General features: G+C 41.8%; 1 non-coding gene across 1 annotated transcript; it reads right to left on the reverse strand.

Moving 5' to 3' along the window:
* Positions 1–5,468: 5,468 nt before the first annotated feature.
* Positions 5,469–5,576, reverse strand: LOC130937700 (small nucleolar RNA R71). Its single transcript, XR_009068905.1, has one exon. It is a non-coding gene; the product is annotated as a small nucleolar RNA R71 (small nucleolar RNA).
* Positions 5,577–12,565: the final 6,989 nt, after the last annotated feature.

Genomic DNA, 12,565 nt, shown 5'->3' on the forward strand with positions numbered 1-12,565 from the left:
ACTTCCTTTTTCTTTTCAATCTAAGCTAAACTATCATATGCTAAAAAGGGTAAACTATACTAATTAATCCACTTAAAATATAACTAGTAAACTAAGGTGCAAATTAAGCTAAAATATCCAAGATATTATACATATAGCTCAAAATGCATAATGCAAAAAGTACAATAAAAAGCAAAAAGAGAAAAATGTGCAAAAATACAGAAAATGGACAAAATAAAAAGAGAGTTTGTAGTGGTTCACCAAAATAAATAGATGCCAGAGATGGCAACCTCCCCACACTTAAATAATAGCATCGTCCTCGATGCTCACTCAAGCTGGGTGTGAAGGAGTGTCATCTCCGGAAGGATGGGCTGCTGGTGTCTCGGTGGTGGACTGAGGATCTGTCTGCTGTAGGGGAGGCTCTGACTTGATAGGAATCTCTGTATCAGTGGCCTAAAGCTGTTGCGGCTCCTCCTGCTATGACGCAGCCTGCTGTGGTCGGTCTGCTCCGCCTGGGCCAGTGTCTCCTCCTCATGAGCGCTCGCCTTTGCCTCATAATATGTGTCAGAAGGGGTGTTAGGCTCAGAGGGAATGTCGCTGTCGGATCGGATCATCAACTTGAGGTGCTCATAGGTCGCTTGTTGCGACGCTCCATATGGTCTAATCGGGCAAAGAGGCGATGCACCAAATGGTAGATGGGCTCAGGAGCAGGTGGGGGTGCAGTGGGTGAGGCAGGTGCAGCAGTGGAAGAAGAGGGGGCAGCTGAAGGTGTGGTTGTCTCATCGGAAGCGGGAAGGAATGGAGGTCTGTAGCCTAAAACCAGAAAGTTTTTGCTGTAAGGGATAATCTTCCTACACTCCGCAGTAGGTGACCTCTCAACAGCATCCTCCTAAGGCACGTCAGCTCGACGGCCTAGCTGGGTGACCAGATAAGGGAAGGAGAGGGTGCCTCGGACATGGACTCTGGCCATATAGTGCCGGATGAATCGTGGCATGTACAGGTCCTTACCCTCCATCACACACCAGAGGAGGGTGATCATAGCAGCAGGCAGCTCTGTCTCATGAGTGCTCGGCATAATAAAGTTACTCAGGATCTGGTGCCAGAGCCGAGCCTCATCATTCAAGTATATTCGCTTGATTCCTTTAGGCATGGTAGTATTCTTACCCATGACCCAAGGGACAGTAGGGTCAAGGGCTATCCTCTCCTTGATAGCATCCCAGTCAAATCTCAGAAAGCGCATGTCTTCTTCAGCCTTTTGGTAACCATCAGGCTGATCTGACTTAGGCTGAAGGCGCAAAATATCTTCAATGGCTTCTTCAGTGACTAGTATCTGTTTCCCTCTGAGGTGTACTGCATCCAGGGAAGTCTTGAAATAATTGCAGTAAAACTCTCTTACCCAGGAAGCATTTACCTCAGTCAAGTTTCTCTCCAAGAAGAACCAGCCTCGTTGTTTGATCTGATCGGAGGTGTACTCTTGTAGTTCTTTGGGAATTTTCAAGGTCTGCTCCAGATACAGATTTCTGGAGGTAGCAAACATGGGAAACTTCAGCTCACAGTATCAGTTTGCAAACTTAATTGGATCATTGGCAGGGAGGAGCATGTCAGCCTTCTCTTGCGCGGTAAAGTATTTTTCCCGCTAGGAGTTATCATGCAGAAGCTCCAGGAGAGACATAGAGGATTCACCTCATTTCCGTTTGCCAGTGGTTGCCTTTCCTTTTCCCTTTCCTTGTGGCTCAGACATCCTGAAAGAAAACAGAAACCTAGGTGATGAGCGGATAATTTGTATACTTTTTGGCATTGTTTTTAGTATGTTTTTGGTATGATCTAGTTAGTTTTTAGTATATTTTTATTAGTTTTTAGTTAAAATTCACTTTTCTGGACTTTACTATGAGTTTGTGTGTTTTTCTGTGATTTCAGGTATTTTCTGGCTGAAATTGAGGGACCTGAGCAAAAATCTGATTCAGAGACTGAAAAGGACTGCAGATGCTGTTGGATTCTGACCTCCCTGCACTCGAAGTGGATTTTCTGGAGCTACAGAAGCCCAATTGGCGCGCTCTCAACGGCGTTGGAAAGTAGACATCCTGGGCTTTCCAGCAATATATGATAGTCCATACTTTGCCCAAGATTTGATGGCCCAAACCGGCGTTCAAAGTCACCTCAAGAAATCCCAGCGTTAAACGCTGGAACTGGCACCCAAATGGGAGTTAAACGCCCAAACTGGCATAAAAGCTGGCGTTTAACTCCAAGAAGAGTCTCTACACGAAAATGCTTCATTGCTCAGCCCAAGCACACACCAAGTGGGCCCGGAAGTGGATTTTTATGTCATTTACTCATCTCTGTACACCCTAGGCTACTAGTTTCTTATAAATAGGACCTCTTACTATTGTATTTTCATCTTTTGATCACTTTAGATCTCTAGATCGATCTTGGTTCTTCTGGTTCCCTCTCTGGGGCCGAAACCAATGATCACTCTTGTTCTTATGTATTTTCAACGGTGGAGTTTCTACACACCATAGATTAAGGTGTGGAGCTCTGCTGTACCTCGAGTATTAATGCAATTACTATTGTTCTTCCATTCAATTCCGCTTGTTCTTGTTCTAAGATATCACTTGTTCTTCAACTTGATGAATGTGATGATCCGTGACACTCATCATCATTCTCACTTATGAACAAGGTGACTGACAACCACTTTTGTTCTACAAGCAACCAAGGCTCTAGTGAATATCTCTTGGATTCCTGATTGCACGATGCATGGTTGATCGCCTTACAACCGAGTGCTTGCCTGACAAATGAGCCAACCATTCCGTGAGATCAGAGTCTTCGTGGTATAGGCGAGAACTGATGGCAGTATTCAAGAGAATCCGGAAGGTCTAACCTTGTCTGTGGTATTCTGAGTAGGATTCAATGATTGAATGACTGTGACGTGCTTCAAACTCCTAGCAGGCGGGGCGTTAGTGACAGACGCAAAAGTATCAATGGATATTATTCCGGCCTGACCGAGAACCGACAGCTGAATTCCGCGTGCCGTGACAGGGCATATGCAATCGCTTTCACTGAGAGGATGGGAGGTAGCCATTGACAACGGTGAAACCCTACACGAGCTTGCCATGGAAAGGAGTAAGAAGGATTGGATGAAGACAGTAGGAAAGCAGAGAGACGGAAGGGAAGGCATCTTCATGCGCTTATCTGAAGTTCCTACCAATGAATTACATAAGTATCTCTATCTTTACCTTTATGTTTATGCGTTCATCACCATATCTATTTGAGTCTGCCTGACTAAGATTTACAAGGTGACCATAGCTTGCTTCATACCAACAATCTCCGTGGGATCGACCCTTACTCACGTAAGGTATTACTTGGACGACCCAGTGCACTTGCTGGTTAGTTGTGCGAAGTTGTAGTGATCACAATTTCGCGCACCAAGTTTTTGGCGCCGTTGCCGGGGATTGTTCGAGTATGGACAACTGACGGTTCATCTTGTTGCTTAGATTAGGTATTTTTCTTCAGAGTTCTTAAGAATGAATTCTAGTGTTTCAGGGTGATGTTCTTATCATCACCAAAGCTGATTGATTCTCATCAATTTAGCTCTTGAATGCAATGTCCTGCTGAAGCTTAGCTAGCCATGTCTAATTCCTTTAGACTAAAGCTTTAGACTAACATTGCATGATTCCTGGAATTCTCATTAAGAATTTTGATACCTTTATTTTCTTTTCCATATAATTTTCGAAAAAAGCACAAAAAAAAATTACAAAATCATAAAAATAAAAAATATGTTATGTTTCTTATTGAGACACTAGTCTCATCTTAAGTTTGGTGTCAATTGCATGCATTCATTCATGTGTCTTAGTGATCTTCAAGATGTTCTTGATGATTTTCGTGCTCTAATCTTTGAATTCTATTGACTTGAAGTATTTTGTGTGTCTCATATGCATTCTCATATTGTTAGTGTCAGTAGTATACAAACTGCTAAGTTTGGTGTCTTGCATGCATTGTTATTTGATTTTAGTTGCATTTTGATTATTCTTCATTATTAAAAATCCAAAAATATTTTTTAATTTGTGTCCTTTCAAGTCAATAATACAGAGAATTGAAGATTCAGAACATACAGCAGAGGAATTGCACAGAAAAAGCTGGGCGTTCAAAACGCCCAGTGAAGAAGGACAGACTGGCGTTTAAACGCCAGCCAGGGTACCTGGTTGGGCGTTTAACGCCCAAAAGGGTATAGTTTTGGGCGTTAAACGCCAGAATGTGCACCATTCTGGGCGTTTAACGCCAGGATGGCACAAGGGGGAGAATTTTGTTTTCAAATCAATTTTTTTTCAAGTTTTCAAAGTTTTTCAAAATCAAATCTTTTTCAAATCATATCTTTTCAATCAAATGTTTTCAAAATCAATTTCTTTCCTTTTTCAAAGATATTTACTATCAATTAATGATTTGATTCAACATTTCAAGTATGTTGCCTTTTCTGTTGAGAAAGGTTTAATGTTTGAATCATATCTTTTCTTGATAGCCAAGTAATTAATTTTTAAAATCAAATCTTTTTAAAATTGTTTTCAAATCATATCTTCTCAATCACATTTTTTTAAAAACCAATCATATCTTCTTAACCTCATCTTTTTCAAATAGTTTTCAATCAAGTCTTTTTGATTTCTAATTTCAAAATCTTTTTCAAAAAAAAATCATTTATTTCTTTCCCACTTTCATTTTCGAAAATTAAGTAATGTTTTTCAAAAATATTTTCAAAATCTTTCACCTAATTTTCGAAAATTACTTCCCTTCTCCTCACATCCTTCTATTTATGGACTAACACTATCCCTTAATGCAAAAATTCGAACTCCATCTCCTTTGATAAGTTCGAATTTTCTACTTCTGTCTTTTCCTGACACTTCAAGGAATCTCTATACTGTGACATAGAGGATTCCACATTTTCTTGTTCCCTTCTCTTTCTTATGAGCAGGAGCAGAGACAAAGGCATTCTTGTTGAAGCTGACCCTGAACCTGAGAAGACCTTGAAGCGAAAGCTAAGAGAAGCTAAAGCACAACTCTCTTTAGAGGACCTGACCGAATTCTTCAAAGAAGAAGAACACATGGCAGCCGAAAACAACAATGCCAACAATGCAAGGAAGGTGCTGGGTGACTTTACTGCACCTACTCCCGATTTCTATGGGAGAAGCATCTCTATCCCTGCCATTAGAGCAAACAACTTTGAGCTTAAGCCTCAATTAGTTTCTCTAATGCAACAGAATTGCAAGTTCCATGGACTTCCATTGGAAGATCCTCATCAGTTTTTAGCTGAGTTCTTGCAAATCTGTGACACTGTCAAGACTAATGGGGTAGACCCTAAGGTCTATAGACTTATGCTATTCCCTTTTGCTGTAAGAGACAGAGCTAGAACATGGTTGGATTCTCAACCTAAAGAAAGCCTGGACTCTTGGGAAAAGCTAGTCAATGCCTTCTTGGCAAAGTTCTTTCCACCTCAAAAGTTGAGTAAGCTTAGAGTGGAAGTCCAAACCTTCAGACAGAAGGATGGAGAATCCCTCTATGAAGCTTGGGAAAGATACAAACAATTAATCAGAAAGTGTCCTTCTGACATGCTTTCTGAATGGAGCATCATAGGTATTTTCTATGATGGTCTCTCTGAACTATCCAAGATGTCTTTGGATAGCTCTGCTGGAGGATCTCTTCATCTGAAGAAGACGCCTACAGAAGCTCAAGAGCTTATTGAAATGGTTGCAAACAACCAATTCATGTACACTTCTGAAAGGAATCCTGTGAACAATGGGACAAATCAGAAGAAAGGAGTTCTTGAGATTGATACTCTGAATGCCATATTGGCTCAGAACAAGATATTGACCCAACAAGTCAATTTGATTTCTCAAAGTCTGTCTGGAATGCAAAATGCACCAAGCAGTACTAAGGAAGCTTCATCTGAGGAAGAAGCCTATGATCCTGAGAACCCTTCAATGGAAGAGGTGAATTACCTAGGAGAACCCTATGGAAACACCTATAATTCTTCATGGAGAAATCACCCAAATTTCTCATGGAAGAATCAAGAGAGACCTCAACAAGGTTTCAACAACAATAATGGTGGAAGAAATAGGTTTAGCAATGGCAAGCCTTTTCCATCATCTTCTCAGCAACAAACAGAGAGTTCTAAGCAGAATACCTCTGACTTAGCAACCATGGTCTCTGATCTAATCAAAACCACTCAAAGTTTCATGACTGAAACAAGATCCTCCATCAGAAATTTGGAAGGACAAGTGGGTCAGCTGAGCAAGAAAATCACTGAACTCCCTCCTAGTACTCTCCCAAGCAATACTGAAGAAAATCCAAAAGGAGAGTGCAAGGCCATCAACATGGCCGAATTTGGAGAGGAAGGAGAGGAGGTGAACGCCACTGAAGAAGACCTCAGTGGGCGTGCACTGGCCTCCATTGAGTTCCCCAATGAGGAACCATGGGAATCTGAGGCTCAAAATGAGACCATAGAGATTCCATTGGACTTACTTCTGCCTTTCATGAGCTCTGATGAGTATTCTTCCTCTGAAGAGGATGAGTATGTCACTGAAGAGCAAGTTGCTAAATACCTTGGAGCAATCATGAAGCTAAATGACAAGTTATTTGGAAATGAGACTTGGGAAGATGAACCTCCTTTGCTCACCAAAGAACTGGATGACTTGTCTAGGCAGAAATTACCTCAAAAGAGACAAGATCCTGGGAAGTTTTCAATACCTTGTACCATAGGCACCATAACCTTCAAGAAGGCTCTGTGTGACTTAGGGTCAAGTGTAAACCTCATGCCTCTCTCTGTAATGGAGAAGCTAGGGATCTTTGAGGTGCAAGCTGCAAGAATCTCACTAGAGATGGCAGACAACTCAAGAAAACAAGCTTATGGACTTGTAGAGAATGTTTTGGTTAAGATTGAAGACCACTACATCCCTACTGATTTCATAGTCCTAGAGACTGGGAAGTGCATGGATGAAACCATCATCCTTGGCAGACCCTTCCTAGCCACAGCAAAGGCTGTGATTGATGTTGATGGAGGTGAACTGATCATTCAAGTGAATGAAAAATCCGTTGTGTTTAAGGCTCAAGGATATCCCTCTATCACCATGGAGAAGAAGCATGAAGAGCTTCTCTCAAATCAGAGACAAACAGAGCCCCCATAGTCAAACTCTAAGTTTGGTGTTGGGAGGCCACAACCAAACTCTAAGTTTGGTGTTGAACCCCCACAATCAAGCTCTAAGTTTGGTGTTGGGAGGTTCCAACATGACTCTGAGTATCTGTGAGGCTCCATGAGAGTCCTCTGTCAAGCTAATGACATTAAAGAAGCGCTTGTTGGGAGGCAACCCAATGTTTTATAATTAACTATTTCCTTTTGTTATTTTATTTCTTTTGTAGGTTGATGATCATGAGAAGTCACTAAATCAATGAAAAAAGCAAAAACAAAATGAAAAACAGGAAGAAAAACAGCACACCCTGGAGGAAGATGTTGCTGGCGTTTAAACGCTAGTGAGGTTAGCTGTTGGGCGTTTAACGCCCAGTCTGGCACCATTCTGGGCGTTTAACGCCAGAAAGGGGGCACCAGACTGGCGTTAAACGCCAGAAAAGGGCAAGAACCTGGCGTTAAACGCCAGGAATGGGCACCAGCCCGGCGTTTAACACTAGAAATGGCTCAAAACGTGATTTTGAGCAACATTTGGTGCAGGGATGACTTTTCCTTGACACCTAAGGATCTGTGGACCCCACAGGATCCCCACCAACCCCACCACCCTCTCTCTTCTTCATCCATTCACCAATCACCTCAACACCTCTCTCCCAAAAACCCCCCACCTATCAAATCCCACTATCATCTTCACTCCTTCATTTTCACACACCCTAAACACTACTTCTTCCCCTTTTGGCCGAACCACAAAGCCATCTCCCTCTCCTCCATTTCTTCTTCTTCTACTCTCTTCTTTCTTCTTTTGCTCGAGGACGAGCAAACCTTTTAAGTTTGGTGTGGTAAAAGTGTTGCTTTTCATTTTTCCATGACCATTTATGGCATCCAAGGCCGGAGAAACCTCTAGAAAGAAAAAAGGGAAGGCAAAAGCCTCCTCCTCCGAGTCATGGGAGATGGAGAGATTCATCTCAAGGGTGCATCAAGACCACTTCTATGAAGTTGTGGCCATGAAGAAGGGTCAACTTTGATCAAAGGTTGGACCAAGTCCTCATAGACATTTATGAAGAGGGCGTTCAATGAAAGAGAGATTCAAGAGGGGAGCAAACAAGAGACCCCACTCATCATGAAATCCCTGAGATACCTCAAGGGATGCACTTTCCTCCACAAGACTAGTGGGAGCAAATTAACACCTCCCTAGGAGAATTGAGTTCCAACATGGGACAACTAAGGGTGGAGCACCAAGAACGTTCCATCCTCCTCCATGAAATTAGAAGATCAAAGAATCATGAGAGAGGAGCAACAAAGACAAGGAAGAGACACTGAGGAGCTCAAGCACTCCATAAGACCTTCAAGAGGAAGAACAAGCCGCCATCACTAGGGTGGACCCGTTCTTTAATCTCCTTGTTCTTTATTTTCCTGTTTTTCGAAATTTTCATGCTTATGTTTGTCTATGTTTGTGTCTTATGATCATTAGTGTCTTAGTGTCTATGCCTTAAAGTTATGAATGTCCTATGAATCCATCACCTTTCTTAAATGAAAACTGGTTTTAATCACAAAAGAACAAGAAGTACAGGATTTCAAATTCATCTTTAAAACTAGCTTAATTAGTTTGATGTGGTGGCAATGCTTTTGTTCTCTGAATGTATGCTTAAACAGTGCATATGTCTTTTGAATTTGTTGTTCATGAATGTTAAAATTGTTGGCTCTAGAAAGAATGATGAAAAAGGAGACATGTTACTGAGGATCTGAAAAATCATAAAAATGATTCTTGAAGCAAGAAAAAGCAGTGAATACAAAAAAAAAAGAAGGAGAAAAACGAAAAAAAAAGGGGGAGAAAGAAAAAGAAAAAAAAAGATAGAAATAAAGTTGTGATCCAAGGCAAAAAGAGTGTGCTTAAGAACCCTGGACACCTCTAATTGGGGACTTTAGCAAAGCTAAGTCACAATCTGAAAAGGTTCACCCAATTATGTGTCTGTGGCATGTATGTATCCGGTGGTAATACTGGAAGACAGAGTGCTTTGGGCCACGGCCAAGACTCAATAAGTAGTTGTGTTCAAGAATCATCATACTTAACTAGGAGAATCAATAACACTATCTGGATTTTGAGTTCCTAAAGAAGCCAATCATTCTGAATTTCAAAGGATAAAGTGAGATGCCAAAACTGTTCGGAAGCAAAAAGCTACTAATCCCGCTCATCTAATTTGGAGCTAAGTTTCATTGATAATTTGGAGTCTAGAGTATATTCTCTTCTTTTTATCTTATTTGATTTTCAGTTGCTTGGGGACAAGCAACAATTTAAGTTTGGTGTTGTGATGAGCGGATAATTTGTATACTTTTTGGCATTGTTTTTAGTATGTTTTTGGTATGATCTAGTTAGTTTTTAGTATATTTTTATTAGTTTTTAGTTAAAATTCACTTTTCTGGACTTTACTATGAGTTTGTGTGTTTTTCTGTGATTTCAGGTATTTTCTGGCTGAAATTGAGGGACCTGAGCAAAAATCTGATTCAGAGACTGAAAAGGACTGCAGATGCTGTTGGATTCTGACCTCCCTGCACTCGAAGTGGATTTTCTGGAGCTACAGAAGCCCAATTGGCGCGCTCTCAACGGCGTTGGAAAGTAGACATCCTGGGCTTTCCAGCAATATATGATAGTCCATACTTTGCCCAAGATTTGATGGCCCAAACCGGCATTCAAAGTCACCTCAAGAAATCCCAGCGTTAAACGCTGGAACTGGCACCCAAATGGGAGTTAAACGCCCAAACTGGCATAAAAGCTGGCGTTTAACTCCAAGAAGAGTCTCTACACGAAAATGCTTCATTGCTCAGCCCAAGCACACACCAAGTGGGCCCGGAAGTGGATTTTTATGTCATTTACTCATCTCTGTACACCCTAGGCTACTAGTTTCTTATAAATAGGACCTCTTACTATTGTATTTTCATCTTTTGATCACTTTAGATCTCTAGATCGATCTTGGTTCTTCTGGTTCCCTCTCTGGGGCCGAAACCAATGATCACTCTTGTTCTTATGTATTTTCAACGGTGGAGTTTTTACACACCATAGATTAAGGTGTGGAGCTCTGCTGTACCTCGAGTATTAATGCAATTACTATTGTTCTTCCATTCAATTCCGCTTGTTCTTGTTCTAAGATATCACTTGTTCTTCAACTTGATGAATGTGAGGATCCGTGACACTCATCATCATTCTCACTTATGAACAAGGTGACTGACAACCACTTTTGTTCTACAAGCAACCAAGGCTCTAGTGAATATCTCTTGGATTCCTGATTGCACGATGCATGGTTGATCGCCTGACAACCGAGTGCTCGCCTGACAACCGAGTGCTCGCCTGACAAACGAGCCAACCATTCCGTGAGATCAGAGTCTTCGTGGTATAGGCGAGAACTGATGGCAGTATTCAAGAGAATCCGTAAGGTCTAACCTTGTCTGTGGTATTCTGAGTAGGATTCAATGATTGAATGACTGTGACGTGCTTCAAACTCCTAGCAGGCGGGGCGTTAGTGACAGACGCAAAAGTATCAATGGATATTATTCCGGCCTGACCGAGAACCGACAGCTGAATTCCGCGTGCCGTGACAGGGCATATGCAATCGCTTTCACTGAGAGGATGGGAGGTAGCCATTGACAACGGTGAAACCCTACACGAGCTTGCCATGGAAAGGAGTAAGAAGGATTGGATGAAGACAGTAGGAAAGCAGAGAGACGGAAGGGAAGGCATCTTCATGCGCTTATCTGAAGTTCCTACCAATGAATTACATAAGTATCTCTATCTTTACCTTTATGTTTATGCGTTCATCACCATATCTATTTGAGTCTGCCTGACTAAGATTTACAAGGTGACCATAGCTTGCTTCATACCAACAATCTCCGTGGGATCGACCCTTACTCACGTAAGGTATTACTTGGACGACCCAGTGCACTTGCTGGTTAGTTGTGCGAAGTTGTAGTGATCACAATTTCGCGCACCACTAGGATATAATAAAAACGGGAAAACATGTAGGCAGATAACAAGATAAGCACAAAGTGGCAAAGGAGCAGTAGGGTATGAAATGAGTTGAATAATGGTGCATTTTGGATTGCTTAGGAGTTAAAAAGCGGAGATGGGAAATTTCAAACCAAAATGTGATATAAATAGAATTCATGTTGATTAGGAGCAATAATAATCATGCCATGAGTTAAGAAGTGGAAGGAGTTAGTCAAAAATTAGAAAGTCAAGAGTGGTTAAAGTTGAAAAAGAGGTGAGAAGGCGAAAATTAGTGAGTTAGTAAAAAGAAAGGCAGAGTAAATGGCATGATGATTTATTCCTAAGTAACAAGAATTTCACAATTTGAAGCAACAGGCAACTCATAGTCAAGCATGGATAACAGGGTAGTGATGATGATTTAGATAGATATAGAAGTAGTAAAGAATAAGATCAAATCATCAAGAATCCAGATTAATGACCAGGAAAACAAGAAGAATAAGAATGTTGGCCCATTCATTCAAGAATTGGGTTGGTATTCATGGAGCAGTGCAAAAGTGAGAAATGCCAAAACCAATATTTGAATGTAAAAGTGAAAAAATTAATTTGCAAAAAATTTGGGCAGCATTCCGGCTAAAATTGAACGTTCCCAGAAAACAGATATCAAGAAAAGCAGTTCATATGAGATTGACAAATGCTGCAAACAGTCACAAATAGTAGGAATATTAAAGAATAGTCTAGCAGCATAAACATATCAGATGAACAGTATGAATAGCATAGCCAGAATAAAATTACAGAACAGGTAAACAGATAATAGGAACGGTGCAATTATCAGGCCTAAATCCACTAACCACATCCTAGGCTACCTAACCACCTAGAATCCACTACAACATGCATATCTAATTAGCCTAATGATGAACATAAACAGAAAAATACGCAATTAACTAGGAATTGAAAGAAGAATGGCGTTCGGCAGAACCTGGTAGGCGTGGGAAAGAAAGTGGGGCAGAGAGATGGCTGGGGGATGGTGGTGGTGGCTGACGCGGCGGTTGAGGGCGGCGCGGTGGGCATGGTGGTCGCGGAGGGGGGGCTAAGAGTGGTGGAGGGGAGAAGAAGAAAGAGAGGGAAAAGAGAGAAGGGGGGCGTTACGGTGGGGTTTGGGTGGTCGTCGGAGGTGCGGCAGCGAAGAGCAGAGAGAGAGAGGGGGTGGTTGCAGGGAAGAGGAAGAAGAAATGGGTTGGGGGGGCGCGCGATGGGTAGGGTTTGCGTCCTAGGGGGTTAATAATTTGCAATCTACGCGATCGCGTGGAGCACGCGGTCGCGTGGCTTGTGTGGAATGGGGTTAGTGCGATCGCGTGGGGCATGCAGTCGCATGGAATGGGTAGATAATGAAGGACGCGATCGTGTCGCTAAAAATTGTGTGAAACTCACAATTCTAGCGTCGGTTC

This window comes from Arachis stenosperma, chromosome 6, assembly GCF_014773155.1.
Source record: "Arachis stenosperma cultivar V10309 chromosome 6, arast.V10309.gnm1.PFL2, whole genome shotgun sequence".
Classification (NCBI taxonomy): Eukaryota; Viridiplantae; Streptophyta; class Magnoliopsida; order Fabales; family Fabaceae; genus Arachis; species Arachis stenosperma.